The sequence below is a fragment of the Myotis davidii genome, unplaced genomic scaffold (assembly GCF_000327345.1).
Source record: "Myotis davidii unplaced genomic scaffold, ASM32734v1 scaffold162, whole genome shotgun sequence".
In the NCBI taxonomy this organism is placed as follows: domain Eukaryota; kingdom Metazoa; phylum Chordata; class Mammalia; order Chiroptera; family Vespertilionidae; genus Myotis; species Myotis davidii.
In genome coordinates, this window is record NW_006300036.1 from 787,315 (window position 1) to 808,224 (window position 20,910).

Genomic DNA, 20,910 nt, shown 5'->3' on the forward strand with positions numbered 1-20,910 from the left:
CAGTGAATCCTTACCATATGATGTGTAGGAAGATATTTTTATCTAGATCATGTACAGGGAAAGGATTTATAAATTCATCCAATGTAGATTTGAATTTGTAATGAATCTTTAGTATATCACAATTCGCAGTTATATTTGCATTTCAAAGGGGAATGACCCACAGAAATGAAATGCCAGTGAAAGCATTTCTGTATGGAAATATCAGTGTAATAATTATAAGCCTTCCTTAGAAAGGACAGAATGGGAGGTAAAGAAGAAATATAAGTGAGGAGGAGTCTTACACTAAAAAAAAAAAAAAGAAAAAAAAGAAATGAAGAGAAGGATTAATCATGGGACTTCCAATTCTAGAAGTTGTCCTCAATACGCTTGTATGCATTAGAAGAAAACAAAGTTGCCGGGCCTGAGTGGCTCCGTGGTTGAGTATTGACCTATGAATCAGGAGATCATGGTTCCTTTCCCAGTTAGGGCACATGCCTGGGTTGCTGGCTCAATCCCCAGTATGGGGCATGCAGGAGGCAGCCGATCAATGATTCTCTCTCATCACTGATGTTTCTATCTCTCTCCTCTTCTCCCTAACTCTCTGAAATTATATATATATAATGAAAAAAAGAAGAAAACAATATCTCTCAAAATTATTATTATGGTTCCTCTGTAAGGGAAGAAATTAAACTACTTCTAATAATACAAAACTTATTCCAGTCCATTCTTTTCTTTTTGATATTTTTATTGATTTTAGAGAGAGAGGAAGGGAGAGGGATAGAGAAATAGAAACATTGATCAGATGTCTCTTGCACATCCCCTTCTAGGGACTGAGCCCACAACCTGGGTTTGTGTCTTCACCAAGAATCTAACTGGCAACCGCATGGTTCGTGGGTGGATACTCAACCACTGAGACACACCAACTGGGCTTCAGTCCATTCTTAATGAATATAGATGATTATTGAAATACTAATCAATGTGTTTTTCACACTGGACCAAATGAGGTAAACAATCCTATATAATAAAAGGGTAATATGAAAATTGGCCCTAATGGCAGAATGACTGGGAATGACCAGTCATTATGATGCACACTGACCACCAGGGGGCAAACGCTCAATGTAGGAGCTGCCCTCTGGTGATCAGTGCACTTCCACAAAGGGAGTACTGCTCAGCCAGAAGCTGGCTCATGGCTGGCCAGTGCAGCGGTGGTGGTGGGAGCCTCTCCACAGGGGATTGGGCCTAAGCCAGTTAGTCGGACATCCCCCAAGGGCCCTGGGCTGCCAGAGGGATATCTGACTGCCAGCTTAGGACCATTCCCCTGGGGAGTGGGCCCAAGCTATCAGTTGGACATCCCATGAAGGGTCCCACACTGCATGAGGGCTCAGGCCTGGTGCAGGGACCCTCCCTGAGTGCACGAATTTTCATGCGCCAGGCCTCTAGTTTAGATTATAAATGAATAGATGGAAAATGAGGATCAGTCTCTCATTTGTTTGAGAAAGTAGTTTCACAGAATGAATTTTTCTCAAAGCTCAATTTTCTTTCAATTTCTTTATTTAACATGTCACTAAGTTTATTATATTTTATGTCCTTAATATCTTATAAGTACTTTTCTCTAGCCTGGTCTGATTCTCTCTCACTGGGATACTGCTAATAACGTCCTAATTTGACTCCCTGACTCAAATGTCTCCAATTTGTATTTTGAATCTTGTTAGGTCTTTTTTATTTAAAGAAGTCATCAGAAGACCATTTATATAAAACCTCTTGAGTGCTTATTTTTATAAAAATGTAGATCTAGAACTACTCCACACAAGTACTGAAGCATAATTCTCAGGAGATGCCCACAAAACTGCAGGCTTAAGAATTTTTCCAGGTATCAATGTACCATAGCTTTTTTACCCACTCATCTATGGATGGGCAGTTGGGCTGTTTCCACATCTTAACTGTAGAATACTATGCAGCTGTAAACATGAAGAAAATTGTTACCCTTTGCAACAGCATGGATGGACATAGAGATTATTATGCTAAGCAAAATAAGCCAGTTAGAGAAAAACAAATATCGCCTGATCCCACTTATCTGTGGAATCTAACTAACAAAACAAACTTACAAACAAAATAGGTCCATTGGTATGGATGCATGGTACAGACTGACAGAGAAAAAGATAAGATAAGATACATTTGAATTACAAACAAAATAGGTCCATTGGCATGGATGCCTGGTACAGACGGACAGAGAAAAAGATAAGATAAGATACATTTGAATTAAAGTATTGCTCTTCTGGAGAAGGTAAGATGTAAAAAGCAGGAGTCATGGCCATTACTGAGAACAAGTCACAGAGTGGGATAACATATCTGTAGAACATAAACATTGCAAAGTGTAACATTCTGAAATATTTATTATAACTCCTACAAATCAATAAGAAAAACAAAATTAGAAACAGTCGGAAACATGGGCGGTCATTTCACAGAAAAGGAAACTCAAATGGCAAATGTATGGGAAGATGCTCAAATTCATTCGAAATCAGAGAAATCCAAACAAAGAACATAATGAGATGCTACCCTACATTCCTGGGTTGGCATTGTATCTGTAATACTGACTATAAGAGAGGATGCATATCAATATAGACTCATAGGTATTCTTGGTGGGAGTATGAACGGAAAAAATCCTCCTGGAAAGCATTTTAGCAACACCTGTAGAGCTATGGGTTCTTAAACTCTATGATCCAGCAATACTACTTCTAGGTGTGTGGCTTATACACTAGAAGATATATATATTGGAGTACATTTCTTGAACTAAGAAAAATGTACACAAATGTTCATAGCAGCATTATTCATCATAGGGAAAAGAACTGAAAAAGACAATTATCCATTGATTGATAAACATTAATAAATAAACATGCCATATTAGAAGGATAGTAGGTTTCAGAGCTGTAACAGTGAATGACCCTTCGCTGCATGTTAAACCTGATGAATCCTAGAAACAGAATATTGAGTTTTCTTGTTTGTGAACTTTTCTCAAAAAATGGTATCATGTTGTATGTCACGTTGTGGTACTTGCTTGGGGATGAGATCTTTCTTTAGGGATGAACAAATTTTACTAATAGGGAATGGGTGATTCCATTTACCCAAATTTTATGCCCAAAATTTCTAGCTGTTTTTGATTATATACATATCAGTTATAAATATATTTTTAAAGGCCAGGCAATAATAAACACTAAATTAAAAAAATGGTATCTCTCTAGGGTTGGAATAGGGAAGATCACAGAAGTAGCTCCAATTACCTTGGCAATGCCTTGAATGTTGAGTAGTGCTTCATGGGGATTTGTCACATTTTATATTTTACATATAAATTGATGTGTTCATTTATCAAACATTACCTTCAAGAATATAGTCAAGGATGGAATAAAAGGGGGGAGGACAAGGATGAAGAGCAACAGCATGGATGTCCATAGAGGTGGAAGAGGACAGGTGGAGATGGAGGAAGGAAGAAGAGTGGGGAAAGAGAGAAAGGAGACAGGTAAAAAGCAGGAACTACAGAATCAGACCTCAATTCATATCCTTATTCTAACAATTAATGAATGTGTGAAGTTTGACTAGTTCTTTAACATCCCTGAGAGTTATTAATAGCAACTATAAAAATTCACTTAAGGGATTGAAGTGAATACTAAATGACATTAATTCATATAACATGTTCAGTTATTTCTACTACACACTTCTTTTTACCCCTTCTTCACACCCCCTTCTGTACTTAGAAGAAACAGAAGACTGGGGGATGCAGGAGAAGGGAGACGGAGATGGTGGAACTAATCTCTTCTACTATCCGTCATTTCCTCAGGAAGGACAGTATCCACAACTGCAAAGTGAGTGATGTCTACCACAGCGACCTCTGGACCCCAATTTCTCAGACATCCAATGATCTTAGGTTCTAGAATACAGTACTCCTAACTTCTTCCTCATGGCCTGAATAAAAACCCAGTATTTTCAAAGACTGTATATAGATTTGTCAAGGCCTAATTAGGAAAATCACAATAAGGTGTGAATATGATTTTACGTTCACTTGGGGGAGGAGTTGCAATCTCAAAGAGAAGTGTGTTAACTAAAATGAATCTGTAAGTGGTGAAATGTGAGCTGGAAGTCCTGGTGAGCACAGGGACACCCAACCCCCCACTTGTACTTAGCTAGTCTGCCACTGGATTGAGAAACAGAACTAATTACCTTGGCAGCTGCCAAGAACCCATACTTCTAAGAAGACAAGCCTTAAACGCTCCATAAGCACAAACATTCACCAATCCAGAAACTCCAAACATCCGTGGTGGCAGATACCTTAACACCCAGGTGAGTCTAGTTCAGAGGTTTTTAATGTGGGTGGTGGTGGGGTGGACATTAGGCAATGTCTCCAGGGGACATTAGGCAATTTTGGAGAAACTTGTAGTGTGACAAAAGAGGCGCAGTGATTCCTGGCAGCTAGTGGATGGAGATGACATGGATCCTGGTAACCCACAATGCACAGGACAGATGGAACCACAAATAATATGCAGCCTTAATATGTCAACAGTGTCGCTGATGAAAAATCTTGGTTAGCTCTACATGAGTCCTATTGAGCTGCCTTTTGTCTAACCAAGGAGCCCCAAGCTAGCTGTGTACTGCAAAGGAATTGTATGTCATGAGACTCATAATTGCTTGTGCAAGGGTTATTAAGTCAAAGATCTATGGATTGGCTTAAGGCAGTTCATCAAATCTATGAAATTATATGCAAATTTTGTTCATATGTACAGTTTTTAAACAAGGGGCTAAAGCTAAAAACTTTTTGGAAGTTTGTCCACAAGAATCAAATATATTTTAATATTTCAAAAAAAACCCCTCTTATCTGAAATTCTTAGCAAATTAATGAATTTATTTAAAAATAGTGAAGTTTCATTTTGGATATAAATTGAAGAAGATGGTGTTTAAACTCAGGTCTAGATTTGCAATGTAGCCACATGACATTTGAGTGTGTTTCCAAAATTATATATTTAAGAAATCATTATTTAGATTTAATGAATGCTAATTAATCTACCTAGTCACAGCAAGTATTTAGTAAACAGTAGCTATTGTTTTATTGTTAAAAATAACTTGGCTTTAAAGTTTTGCCTGTAGAAGATTGTAGCTAGAATAAAACATAGCCATACAATAATATTTTAGGGATTATTTATTCACTGAGTTAACAGAAAGAGGAGGAAAAGCAAAAGATTTGTATAGAGATTGATGAAGTATTTCAATACCTTCTCTCTCTCTCTCTCTCTCTCTCTCTCTCTCTCTCTCTCTCTCACACACACACACCTACACACACACACAGTTTCAAAACACACACACACACACACACACACACACACACACGGAGACTCAAATCCAGATGCTCAGATTATAAAGCCTAAATTCTTTTCATTTTCTCTCTAGAAAGAGTAGGCCCTTTGCTATTCAGACACATAGCAGAGATATTTTGAAGGGAGGAACAATAACCCAGAGGACGCATTGTTTTATTAGAAAGGTACCTAGGCAAACACTCGAGCTAGAAGTTTTAATGGAGAGCCTTGGAGAAAGGAGCAGTCCTGAATAGAGAAGACATTTGTTGACAATGAAAAGATTGGCACATGGATTATTTTGAGCTGAAGGAAATCAAGACCCAGCACACTGAACAAAACTTCTATCTCACCTATAACTACCTGGAAGAATTTAGAGAGGGGGTCTGACCCTGAAAAAAAGAGATATTATCAGAAATAACTTTTACCATGTCATCTGTTTATCTGAATGACCTATCTTATGGTAGAACAAGCATCTAATTACTAAACCTCTGCCCTTAGATGAATCACCCTGCCCATAGAAGCCCATCTGCCATTCCTTAGCCCAGGAGAGCAGGCAAGCTTCAACTGTCCAAAATGTCCTAAGCCTCCTAATCTTATGGGTGTGCCCCACCCTTGCATATAATTAAACTAGAGGCCCAGTGCACGAAATCTGTGTATGGGTAGAGTCCCTAGGCCTGTCTGGCAATCAGGGTCGATCTGTGGGGTGACCGGCGGGGCAATCAGGGGGCCTCTGCTAGCACCTGCCTTGGCTGACCTGGGGCCTGAGGGCTGGGGCAGCTCCTGCATTGAGTGTCTGAGCCCTGGTGATCACGGTGCATCATAGTGACCGGTCGTTCCACAGGTCGTTCTGCTGTTTGGTTGATTTTTCATATTAGGCTTTTATTATATAGGATTTGCTTTTCTCCTGTAGTCTGTCTTATATTAATTTGATTATTAGGCCAAAGACCCTAGAAAAGCAGAAGGAAACATTTCCTCCTTAACAACATCAACCAGTTCCATCATCTTTCAAGCCAAGCCTGGCTATTCAACCTTGGAAGTCACCTCTGCTCACTTCTCACTCTCTTCTAGCCCTGAGGTTCTCCTAATTGCCTCTGTATGCACCTTTCATTTCCCCTCGTTTCTGCTTGCTCAGAGCTACCAAACTCAAAGTTAAGACAGCTGGGACACAGTGAGTATGACGTGGGGGGTCAAGAGGGAACTTGGAAAAGAACAAGACCTCATGTCTCTATCCTACATGTGGGTTGGTTGCCCAACTCAGTTTTGTTAGGTATGTGAGGTTTATTGACTGGACTCAAAATCCACTTAAAAAACATCTTGTCATAATTTAGAATGTTGAGGAAAAGCTTATTAAAGTTTTCCTTCTTTTCCTCCCTCCCTCCCTTTCTTCCTTCCTTCCTTCCTCCCTCCCTTCCTTCTTTATTTCTTTTTTCCTTCCTTCCTGTCTGCCTTCATATACTCAATCATTTTTTTATTCAAAAAGTATTGAGTGCTTGCAACATAAGCCAGCTACTCTGCTCACCAAGAATACACAAGAAACAAACTTGACACCATCCCAGCTTACTTAGAGTATGTCTAATGGAGAAGACAAATATTAAGCCGATAACCCTCACTTTATTATTACACAGTTAATTACTTAATTTCATAATAGGATCTATATAGTAGAAGTACAAGGCTTTATGAGAATACATAAAAGGAACACAATAAACTCTAGAGCATCTGTTTTGACAGACTTTTCGAAGGAATTTGGCAAAGGAAGGAGTAGAAGAATGTTCCTGGAAGAAAGAACTGTATCTTCAAAGACAAAGTGAGAGGGGGAAAAACGGGATAAAGAAAGATAACTTGTTACCAAGTTACACTATGTGGAAACATTTATGCAACCCCAGATGTTTTAAAGACTTCAAAGAGTTTCTTAGCTTTCACTCTGATAACATGCAAAATAAAAAATGAGTCCTTCAGCTCTCCATTATCAATAATTTTGTTATTATGTGAACCAACGTCAGGGTTAAAAGGAAGACCACAAGTTAAAAAAGGAAAAAGTTCAAGGAGGAAATAAAAACCTTCAGTGGTGAATTGAACACGTGAGCCTATTTAAAGCCATGTTTCTGCTTCTACCAACGGGTCTTGCTCACCTGGTCCTGCGGGCCCACCTGGCCCGGCTGGACGGCTGCCGCGCCTGATGGAGAGAAAGAACTATCACTGCAGTTTGATCCCCAGGATGTGGAGGTGACCAAAGGGTCACAGGGACAGAAGCCGGGCCATTACAGAGACTGGTAATCCTCAAACAGGAAAATCCACTCCCAGGTCATTTGGAGCCAAATGGAGACCCGCTAGGCTCAGGGAATCACCAGCTGGGTTTCAATTTGAAATGTGTAATCATCAGATGCACTCAAAGCCAGACCCCACGTGGAAACCTTGCGGTTCGCCATATGTCTGGGACACTTTTGGTGTTTGCTAATGCCCCGGGACTGTGAAGCAGAAGATCCACCAGAGAGAACGCGGGCACGCAGAACAGAGAGCGCAAGGAGTTTGGAAGAGAGCCCCTTTGTTTGTGGATAAGTGATCAAAGCTGGGAGCTTTTCAACAGTGAGCTACTGTGCTGAACACAGGGAAACTAAACCCTTTCAAGTGAGCCCGCTCAGGCTTCACAGCGTATCTTTAGGAATTAGCCTATTCCTGAGAAACTGTGTGGCGTTGTTTTATATTTTATCTTTTCTAGTTAAACACACCACACACACACACACACACACACACACACACACACGACCTCTGTGTAATCAGGACAGAAAAATGACACAATCGTTTGGGATTTGAGAGGACTGATTACAAGCATTTCTGAAATCTGAGATATTTCCTTTTTTTCTCCCTAAAATGACTTTGAGGGAAACAGAAGACTGTATATGTTTCCTGGGCACAAGGAAAGTCTGATGAAAGCCATTTTTCATTTTATTGCCACGCTGTGAATGAATATTCACGCTATTCAAAGTACCATAGCAATCTGGTTCTCAAGTTAAACCACCAACCACCAGTCCACTGGGGTGAAAAAAAAAAACTATTTTGATGCACTGTGACATTTTTAACTTGTAAAACATTGCAAATGTAGGTGGTAGTTCTCACAGTCTGGTGTATTTTTGGAGTTGCATAATCCTTCTAGCCAGAGTTCAGGGGCTGCTTTTTTTCAATATTTTGGCATGCCGTGGCCTTTTCTCCATAATTGGACATGTTTAAAAAATAAATCTTTTTTTTTTTTTTCACTGCTCTTCCAGTCTTCCTGTTGAAAGGCAACGGAATGGGAAATTAAACATACACATTTACACACTTGATCCTGCCCTGTTCTCTTCCTTTCTCTCTTTGCCTCTTCTCATTCTTCCCTCCTCTTTCTCTCTTACTTTCTCTCATCCTTTCTACCCCCTTACATAGATTTCTAAGATTAAACTTGATTTTCAAAATTCTGAAGTTCTATTTCAAAATAAAAATTTTTGTTCTTTCCTCTGAGTTATGCTAGTCATTGGTTATTCAAATAATATCTTATTTATATTTGATTGTGAATTATGGTTCAAATCATGTAAGCAGTGAGTTCAATTTTGGATATTTATGATTATCAAAATGATGCTAAAATAATAGCTGGTTGAAAATGTGAGACTCTAAGTTTGGGTTCATTTATAGAATTCAATGATACATGATATATTTTCTCCAAATTGAACCACAGCTCCAAAGAATTGAACAAATTCACTACTTGATGAAAGGACAGGTAAAAGTGTAGTCAGAGAATTCTAACTGTTCTATGCGGCTATGTGGTCCAGAGAAATCTAATACAACCATTGAGAAATGAATAACCAGTATGCACTTCAGTGGTTTCAGAAAATGACCAAACTCCTATTTGGGGGTATGTCCACTTGTTAGAATTTTTTTTTTCTTTTACTAAAACCAGTATCACTTTCCTACCAGTAACCTCTATTTGTCCCACTTCTGCCTTCTACAGCAAGACAGGGTGTTGCAAAGGTCATGTGGACCCTGCCCTTCCCTGAATATAGATCCCCATTTCTTCATTTCAGACCTGGAAGTGTTTCACTTCAGTGTTTTCTCATCTATCATCACACTCTATTATTGGGGTAGCCGTCTTTTGAGAGTGTTCTGGTTTATCATTATTCTGCCTATTGCCCTGTTACCATAAGAACCAGTTGCTTTGGGCACGTCTATTATTTCTTATCCAACCCAACTGATTCTTTTAAATATTGACCAACATTTATTTAGTGAAACAGAGAGACACTTATTATAGGTTAATGTAAATTATATATACATTTCTTGATATTTGGAAATAATATGTCTGTTGTCCTTTCCTATGAGCTCTCCCCAAAATAACCTCTACTCACCCGTGAGCAATGTTTACTTTTCTAAAGGTTTATTTGTTGGAAGAAGAGAGAGAATATAAGCTGAACACATCACAGCATGTTTCTTGCAGTTTTTCAATTAGACAAGCCTTCTCTGGGCCCTGCTGACATCATTTTTCCTCTCTCCCCCCTAATTTTCAACTTTCTTAGCGATTGCCTCTTTTTCTCAACCTCCGATTTTTCCATTCATATCTCCTACTTCCCAAATCCCTCCCCAATTCTTCAGTCACTGTAATTTAGTTCTGTCTTGCTTCAATCTCCAACACTCTACACCCCCTGCCCACTACTGTTTTTAAGCATGCCAGAGACCATTAGGATGAAGATGGCAATCTTGTGTGTGAATGCTCAACAAACAAAAGACCCTATAGTTAGTACAACTCAGCAGTCTTAGAAAGCAAAGGGAGGTTATAAATAACTTTTTTTTTTTTTCCTGTCACACGTTCAGATTCTAATAAGAGATTTCTTACATACTCTGGTGCTGGATCATTTTCTTTTTTGACAGCTATGTTAGCAGTTGCTGGTGCAAACCCGAGTTAACTAGAACCATATTTCTGGCTATTTCCAAATAGATTTTTAACACCTCTCATAGACTGGCTGTCCAGGAAGTTACCAGTCTGGTGTATCTTAGTGTCAGCAATGACAACAAACACCAAGGTAATGCAATCTGGCAATAAAGAATACAAAGGGGTTTTGTACTCTGCAACGGGCATGATATTTCCAATAACTAAATAGTAATTGGATTAGTTTTACTCCTTTGTAGCTCTCTCAATATTTTTAACATCAATCACTGACACCATTATGTACTCATGAAACTGATTTTTAAGTACCTGATTATTTACATCTAAACTCACCTTGGTTTTTTTTTTTTTATTTGATATTTAAAGTCCAACCTAGAGGAATTACATTTCATCGCAACTAAGAAGCATTAAACATATTTTTTTCTCTCTTCCTCTGGTTTGGTTGGTTCATCACAATGTCAGCAGATTCCAATGTCCTTATATAGAAGCCTGATTTTCTTTTAATGTCATCGGAACTAAGCAAAGGATTATCTGCTATAACAATCACAACCCCTGTTCAGTGTCACTCCCATCCACCACTAGAGAATCTAGCTCTTCCAAAGTGCTTAGGATGATGTTTGTTGATAATAATAGGTATAAAACATTCATTTTTTATTTTTGAAACTGAAGATTTATGTCCTGAGACATTCTCAGAAATTCATACACAGCATCACATCTTTTCTTAGTAGAGGTTTTTTCAGTAGAGGAGCCATTCTATAACTCAAAATTACCAAGAAGAAGACGAAAACAACAATAAGTAAAGCAAAACTTACGTGTCCAGTATAGTTTTGACCACATTTCAAGCATGTTCTAAACAAGTGGAATATGAACATGACAATCTTGAAAATGACACTGGTAACTCTGGATCAGAATTTTCACATGTACATCCTGACACTAAAGAAAATTGGGACAACCGGAAATGGTTTCTTTAAAACCAAACCCACAGCTAACTTTCCATCCCTGCCCCCCACCCCGCCCCTAAAAAAGCAGGAGGTCTTTTCCAAAAGATGTCTCGATGTCATCAAGTAAGAGATAGGATTATTTGAAGGTGGAGACGTCAGAACGAACTATTTGCAGGGAACTTATATATATTGCTTTACATTCCTCAGGCAAGTACAGACTTAGTAACAATTTATTGACAGTGTAAAAAACTTACACAAATGTATACCTTGGACACAATGATAATACCATGGATGCATGTTATGTTTTGAAGGAGTTTTTAAACACAAGTTTAAATAATAACATTTTTCAATTTTTTATGGTTACATTGTGTCTGTTTATGAGGTGCTAGTTTATTTAATAACGAGAGGCCCGGTGCACAAAATTCATGCATGGGGGGGGTGTCCCTTAGCCTAGCCTGCACCCTCTCGCAATCTGTGACCCCTCAGGGGATGTCCGACTGCCAGTTGAGGCCTGATCAGTCAGATATCCCTGTTGCAATCCAGGACCGCTGGCTCCTAATCGCTCGCCTGCCTGCCTGCCTACCTGATTGCCCCTAACCACTCTGCCTGCCTGCCTGATTACCCCTAACCACTCTGCCTGCCTACCTGATCACCCCTAACTGCTCACCTGCCTGCCTGTTCACCCCTAACTGCCTCTGTCTCGGCCCCCGCTGCCACGGCTTCATCCGGAAGGATGTCCGGCATGATGTCCAGAAGCTCGTTCATCTGTCTGGTCTAATTAGCATATTATGCTTTTATTATTATAGAATACTTTAGTTTTTATTAATCATCTGTAAAATTGTTTTAAGGAAGAATGCATCATTTAATACCTATTGCTTTAGTTTATATTTTAATGCTCACTTTTTATGTTGACAATATATAAATATTTTTCATTATTTTAAGGTAAACATTGAACTTTTTTTTAGTACTGTGTAAAATGCATGCCAAATTACAAAATATTGCTATTTTGCACAGCTCTTGTAATCATTATAACATTGAGTGTTTTTGCTTTTTGTTAGCAGCTGCTTATTCAGTGAAAAATACAAACATTCAAATCACACACCATTATTATTAAATTCAACATAGATGCTGCAAAAAATTGTTAAATTCTTTGGAACATGGCTCATATTTTCTTGATTTTGCAGATTAGTCATCACAAAAGGTAAATGAAGATTGGTTCCTAGCAGTCAGTATATTATTTTTTTAAATTTTTACACACTGTTAATTTTAGATGAAAAATAATGTCTACCTTCATTGGAAATGAAAAAGAAAAAAAGAAATGCCATATTATGCATTCGATAGGAAAATATGTAAAATATGGATACTACCTAGCATTGGTCACTGAAGATGGGAATATTATTCTCTCTCTTGAGGCTATGTGGTATCACCCACTAACATTTTAAATGTACATTATTTTTACCCAAAATTACCTTGCTGTGTCATTCTATCAGTAATACTAAAACATGTTTTGTGGAGCATAGGTCTGGGACATAGGTCTAAGTCAGTTCCCTGCAGTGTCATTTGAAACAACTTATCAAACCATGTTAACCCATGCTATAGAACAATCTTTAGCCATAGTGCCACAATAGTATGATAGTATGATTCAAGAGAAAAACAGCTTGGATAAGACGATTTTTCAAACACCTGGATGGCTCCATTTATATTGCATATCAGCCATGCTCTCCAACCTTCCTCTGTGGGCATTTGACTTCATAAGCCTTTCTTCACGTAGAATATTCTACTCTCTTTCCATTTCCTCTAACCTCTCCAGAGAGATAAGCAAGTTACGGTGTCCATTATTCTTTTCTAGCACTCTGAAGTGTGTACAGGCTCAGGAATATGTTTCTGTTCTGAAAATAAGATGTAGTGCACGGTGTCCAATCTGAGGGCTATTCTTCCAGAAAAGGATGAAAGCAAAAAAGAAATTTTATCTTCGCGGTAATGATAACATCATTTCTACCCTAACAAGAAAACCTCTTCTTTCCTTGTGTTTCTGCATGTAGTTTTTCAAAGACCTCCTTTTTATCTTTGGATTTTCTCTGGAAGCATCCATTAATGCAGAAACTTACCATTTGACCATATTTATTGTAAAGTATCTTGTAGACATCATCATCTTTCCATCAGATAACACTCCCAACTCGAACACTTCTCTAGCCATCTCAAAAATAAACAAGTAACCAAGCCACGTGGCTCAGTGGTTGAGCATCAACCTATGAACCAGAAGGCAAGGGTTCCATTCCTGGTCAGGGCATGTGCCCAGGTTGTGGTCTCGATCCCCAGTGTGGGGCGTGCAGGAGGCAGCCAATCAATGATTCTTTCTTATCATTGATGTTTCTATCTCTCTCTTGCTCTCCATTCCTCTCTGATATCAATAAAAAATATATGAAAAATAAGTAAATTCTCCTTTTAGAAAAAGTCACATTTTTTAAAACATCTGACCTGGGATAAGTGAAAGAGAAAATACCTTCAATACCTCTTTGATATACTAATAATTTTCCAAGTCTGAAATGAAAATAATTTGTATAGATTTCTACAAGCTTTGCTCTTTTAAAATTGTTTAATGGGCCACTGAAATAATAGTCATGGAGTCTGAGGGACTTCTCTTCTGGTAGAGATGTTTGTTGACAATGTTTAGACTTCTGGAATGCCTCAGGGAAATAAAAACTTTCAAAACAGCCTCTTTTTAATATCTGTTTTGAGGGAAGAGGGACATTGGTGATGCTGAGACGAGGAAACTTTTATTTCCATAATTTAGTTTGAGTGTCTCAAAGCACAGTTAGTTTATTTGTGTTCTTACATCCCAGACCACAGGTGTTTCCCATTAAGACAAGCAAGCCGCCTTTAACAGAATCCCGCAGAGCAGTGGGCACAGGATGCCTTCTGTGAACTGCCAATAATTATTTGTCCTGGCTTTGTTTCTGGAGATTCTACTTAAATTGGTTCAAAAGCTGGTAATCTGTTTCATCCCAAAAGATTGATCCCTTAAAAAAAAAAATGAGTGTGCTTCCATGTAATTGGACTGAATAAAAGGGCTCTTTAATATCATTGTTAAATTAGAGAATGATTTTTAAAGTGTGATAAAAGGAGGCTTCGTAAGAGCACTCAATATGTAGCACTGCTAATAAAATAGCTTCATCAATTCTCTGTCTTTGCAGCAGACAGTGGGATGAGCAATACATCTAAACTGCTTGTACCTAAATGCTTATATTATAAAACATGCTGACTTCTGAGTCTGCTCTGAATTTAAACTTGAGACATCATTTACAAACGTATTCAAATTTGCAGTCCTCTGTAAAACCAAGAGGTGCATTTTAAAACTTGCTTCTCAGCAATTGACTCATCCTAAAGTGGACATAGTCTCTTCACAAAGGATCAACAGATGGACATGCTTCAACACCCATAATGGACAGCCAGTGCCAGGTGCCTTTATTGTAGTCCACTTTTGCTGGGGTCCAGTCCCAGCAGGTCCAGTGGTTCCCAAAGGTGTGGACGGAGTCGGCAAAGAAGGAATGGCACGGAGGCAGCGTTCAGGTGATCATCATAGGTTCCTCTCTTTATTGTCCTCTTACATCTGTATTTATACTATTTGATCTTAATCCTATCCATTCTATTCCAAAGGTTAGGGCGTTTCCTATCTCCATTCCAAGGTTACTCGATTGTTCTATTAAGCTACAAGGGAGTAACTGAAGGAGACTATTCTAAATAAAGATTATGTAGCTTAAGCATGATTGTTCGTAGTTAAAGTGATTAACTACCTGCCAGGCACTTAGTTAAGGGGTTTTACTGATAAAAATCCTCACCTGCGGAATTTATTGCAATCAGGGACTGTGAGGGGCCATTCCCCAAATCTCATAGTGATAAGATGGTGGCAAAACCAGACTTATATAGGCAAAGATCACAAAGGTATTGATTACATCCCAGGGTTTGGAATGAGGAACCTGGCTCGCAAAAAGCAGTTACAGAAGCAGAATTAAGCATGTTAATTATAGTTTTGGGTCTCGGGGTCACTGAATTGACAGAAATACATTATCTAGAGCCCTCGGGTCTGGAATAAGGAACCTAGTTTGCAAAAAGCAGTTTAAACAGCATGTTATGAACACATTATCTAGAGCCCTTGGGTAACCTGGGTTTATCTAAATTACAGTTTTGGGTCTAGAGCCCTCTGACCTTGGGATAACTGTGCTGTCCTTCCCAGGTAAAGGAAAATGCGCTTTCTAAGACTAGTATAACCACAACCCATGGGATGTTCACATTACAATCAATAAGGCATAAAATCGAATGGGATGATTTATATAATTCAGAAAATCAAAATAACCTGTCCATTGTTAAACAAAGCAATTAGGTACCATACTTCAATCCCACATATACTCATGGCTGGCTTGTCATATTAGAGTCACTATTGTATGATAGTCATTTGAAGTATAGTTCTTGGAGGAATCTCAGGAAGATTTATCAGAATGAGATAATTTTGTGATGAAATTAAAACTATATTGAATTGTCTTAACATTAATCTTTATGTTTTACTAATAAATTTGCACTAACATATATGACCAATATAAATTCATTAAAATTGCATTCAAGGGTGCAAATTTAGCTTGAAAGCACATTTTTTAGTTCAAGAAAATTAATATATTTTTATAAGAACTAAAAAGGTAAAAACTAATGTAGAATCCAAATTAAAATGAAAATATGTTATGTTTAATTCAGCTGCTCTTTTATTTTGTAACATACAGTCTATAAATATGCCTAAGAAACCACTGGACCCAAGGACTGATAGAAAGGTGGAAAGTACATAATGATTTTAAGTTAGTTTACTCTTCAGATCAATCAATAAAACTTCCAGGATACTAATCATTAGCAAGAATTATCTCAGAACTATTGCAGAGACACTGAATAATTATACAGAATGAGAGCATTATTAAAAACAACATGGGAAGGCAGATATCCAATATTTTAAAACAAGGAAAAATGGAAGATCTTTGAAATTATGAGCAACTATTATGAAAAACTTATATTCCTGCAGAAAAACAATGTGCTGTAGTTATTAACCAAATGGTTTTCATATACTAAGACTATAAAGAGGTCATTAATAAAAATCAGGGGCATGAGAGGAGTAAGGGTTAGATATTAGTACATAGTACAGTGCAAACTGAAGAGTACTTATTTGGCTATCAGCAAGAAATCTATTGTTACTTCTCACATTAATCTTAGAGATAAGATAGAAAGATTTGGGGCTGTATGTCAACTGTCACTAAGGACTTCAACATGCAACTACACTTTCTTCCTTCCTTTGTCATAGACGTGCAATGCAAGACTTCAGATACTACTTACGTCATCTATTTCTCCTTTCAGCAAGGGCTGTAATGATCAGCTCTGTGGGGTCCACACCATTTTCACTCAGATGCACCTCCCCTTGAGTCCACCACATGCACTCCCACCTCCCACTGTTGAATTTTTCTGTGGACTCCACCTTGCGGGATGTTAAAACTTCATTTGGCACCCTACAGGCACAACCCAGCATTTCAAGGAATTAACACTGTATGAGGCAAAACACTGACCACAGGGCTCTGGGAACCAATTGAGAAATATTCACAGTTGGTCCTAAGATGCATTTCATCCAGCTTCTCCCACTCTTACACAGAATCAGAAATTCTCCACCCACAGGATAGCCAACCTGATAATACATCCTCACCTTGGTTCCACCTCCTTTTCCTTTTGTGATTCTTTCTTCCTCCATCACTTTTCTAAGCCTCACAGTTTTTCCTTTTGTATCCTAGTTCAATCACTTGAATTGTACTTAACATTTGGGTCTTTCCTCTCTGCCTATAAACATGCTCGTACTTCTCTCAACAATAACAAAAAAAAGCAAAGTAAAAAAATAGTATGTTTTGATGGCACCTTCCTATATAATTATTGTTTCCTTCTTTTCCCATCAAGGATCTCAAAAGAGTGATCCACATCTAAGTTCTCAAGACTTCACCATCTACCTATCCATTAACCAACAACAATTCTCCAAAACTCTTCCTGCTAATTCCATCAGATCATCTAATTCCTAAAAAAAAATTAAAAATTGACACTTATCAGTTATCTTACTTGACCTTTTTGCTTCTTTGATAGGGTTGAGCAATCTTCTTTTATTAGAAACTAGTATCCCAGTGCACAAATTCACGCACATTGAAGGGAAATTAATTAGAAGGTGACCAGCGGGTGGGGCTGGGTGAGACGGGCCAGACACACCTTGGAGCCAACCTCCTGTGGTCCCTCCCAGGCTGCCGTACCTGGGGCAGCACCACAGCTCAAAGGGTGTTTGTGGAGTGAGTGAGGTCCCTCCAGCAGGTGGGGTCCCTTGGCCTGGCCTGTGGGGACAGAGCCAAAACCTGCTCTCCGACATCCCCTGAAGGATCCTGGATTGCACAAGGGCGGTTCTTGGGTGACGCACCCCAGAATCGGGCTCCCTCCTCTCTGATTCCAGGGTGCATCACCTGAGAACCACTGCTGCCAAGTCACCGCAGCTCGGCAGCTCCTGCGTTGATCATCTGCCCCCTGGTGGTCAGTGCACAGCATAGCTACCAGTCAAATGGTCGGACAATCGCTTAGCCTTTTATTTATATAGATTTTTAATGTTGATATGATTGCAGGTGTCCCCTCCTCCTTTACCCACCTCCACCTGTCCCACCACACCCTCCTTTGGTCTTCACCAAACTATTTTCTGTGTCCATGGAGTATGTATATATGTTCTTTAGCTAATCCCTTCACCTTCTTTATCCAATAACCCCCTGAAGAAAACATAAAATATTGCATGCAAAAGAAATGCAGTAAATCTTCCTTCCCATAGACTATGAAAAATAAATACAGCTAGTTGATAAAGTAGCTTCTTTGGTGCCTATTTACTAGTAAAGGAGGTCTCTAGTGGAACGCCATGAAACTAGTTACCCATTCATGAGCCCATTTAACATATTAATCATGAAGACCAATAGCTGCTAACATAGCTTGCCGGGGCCCTAATTTCCAGGAAATTGCTTAGAAGCACTCCTACAGGTAGACTGATGATCCTTATTATAGGTGAAAACAAACTCTCTAATCTTATCACCCACTGCTTCCCCTTATATGCAAACACCTCACTATTGCTAGACTGCACACTTTATTTCTGTTTTACCATCTTCTTTGTCTTTAGAGTCTTATTCCTCATTCCTATTTATGAAAATGATACTGATTGGTACAACACTCATTCACAAAGCTTTGGTAAAATAGATTCTCCATGAGCATTGAACAACACTGCTTTAATTCCACATTCACCACTTCAAAACTAAGCAATTATTGTCAAGCTATTTAACTCTCTGGGCCTTATTTTTTCATGCTTGCAAAATGGAAATAATAACCAATTCTTTAAAAGTTTTTTTTTCTATATTAAATGAGATAAAACATTTCAAAAGCATGAGAAAATCTGTTCCCTTCCTTTCCTTTTGTGAACTTTCACCATGCCTATAATTCTTATCATAAAATGTATTTCTGTCTGTTTTATAATAATTCTTGTGTAGACAAATTCTATATTAGTGAGTAATTTGGGAAATGAAAATGAGAGAGGAGATGTAGTTTATGTCTTTATTTTCTTATAGTATTTCACACAGTACATTTATTCATAGAAACTATATATTATAGATGTTTATGTATCATACACACACACACACACACACACACATAAAGTGTGGTTAAAAACAAAATAATTTTATCAAATTTATAAATAATATAAAGTTGAAATAGAGGGTTGTAAGTGGTAAGACAGGATCAAGATACACAAAATATCTCAACGAGTTGAAATTAGAGTTTGAAATTTCCATGAACAAATTAGTCCTAAATTTTTAACAGTACTGTCAGCAAATTAGAGAACTATCTTAAAGTGTATTTCTATGTTTACCTTAGAATTGACCAATTATGCATTAAATTTCTCAACCAAGTAATATGAACTAGCTTAAATTAATTAAACTATCTAGGTATACAATAAAATTACAGACTCAGTATACTTTACCTTATTCATACTATGCTTTGAGCAGGTTGTTCCTTATTTGAACCTCTAAACCAGCGGTTCTCAACCTGTGGGTCGGGACCCCTTTGGGGGTCGAACAACCCTTTCACAGGGGTCGCCTCAGACCATCAGTAAACATATATAATTACATATTGTTTTTGTGATTAATCACTATGCTTTAATTATGTTCAATTTGTAACAATGAAATTGGGGGTCACCACAACATGAGGAACCAACAAGCTATGTTAGAAGCTATTGGTATTCATGATTAACATGTTAAATGGGCTCAGGAATGGGTAACTAGTCTCATGGCATTCCACTAGAGACCTCCTTTACTAGTAAATAGGCGCCAAAGAAGCTACTTTATCAACTAGCTGTATTCAAGGGTCGCGGCATTAGGAAGGTTGAGAACCACTGCTCTAAACAGAACTGGAAATTTTCCAAGGAAGAGCAGCCAACATCCTGAACGCTCCATAAAAGTATATATATTCTGTAGCTCAACTAAAGGAACTGGAATTTTTAGGTTGAAGAACCAAAGGTAGAACATGACATCTGACTGCAAGTATTCAAATGGTCATCATTGGAAAGATTAAATTTAGTCTCTGAGATTCTCAATGACAGAATTATACAAGTGAAGAGAAGATGCAGAGGTAGATACTGACTTAATATGCAGAACTATAAAACTTTTACAGATGACAAATATAACAGACTGCCCAGGAAAAGACTGAGTTCCTATCAACTCGGAGGTTGAGATTAGGTAAATCTACACTAATAAAAGAGAAACATGGTAATTGGTGTATAACCGCTACCCTTTTCATTGGCTAATCAGCGAGATATGCAAATTAACTGACAGCCAAGATGGCGACCGTCAGCCAGGCAGCTTGAAACTAACATAAGGCTTGCTTGCTTCAGTAACGGATGACTCCACCCTCCCCCGCCTGCCGCTGTAGGCCTCTGAGCTGGCAGTTTCAAACATAGTAACATATAGAAGCTAAAAAAAAACCCCAGAAACCAGCTTTCAGAGAGCTGGGATCTCAGAGCTGGAGTTGATACAGAGTTTTGATTAGAACCGAAACAAACCAGATACCTGCTTTCAGGAGCGGGGGCCTAAGAGCTGGAGCCTCAGAGCTAAAGGTAGCCCAGAATAAAAAAAAGAAAAAAGAAAAAAGAAAAAACGGAGCGGTTGGGAGCTTCAGTCCCAGCCTGAAAACAGCCCTCAGCCCCTCACTCAGACTAGCCAGGCACCCCAGTGGGGACCCACACCCTGATCCAGGACACCCTTCAGGGCAAACCAGCCAGCCCCACCCATGTACCAGGCCTCTACCCTATATAGTAAAAGGGTACTATGCCTCCCAGCACCGGGATCAGCGTGACAGGGTGCGGCGCCCCAACCTCCTCACGCAACAGGCCCTGCTCTGTGTTTGATGAGGGAGAGCCATAACCTCCCCATCAGCCCTGCCCTGAGTGTGACAGTGGTGGCGCCCCAACCCCCTGATCGGCCCTGTTCTGTGGGTGACAGGGGGGAGCTCCCCAATCCCCTGATGGGCCCTGCTTTGCGCGTGACAGGGGGCAGCGCCCCAACCCCTGATTGGCCCTGCTCTGTGCGTGACAGGGGGACTCCCAAACCAACCCCCTGATGGGCCCTGCTATGTGCATGACAGGGGGGCGCTACCCAACCCCAAT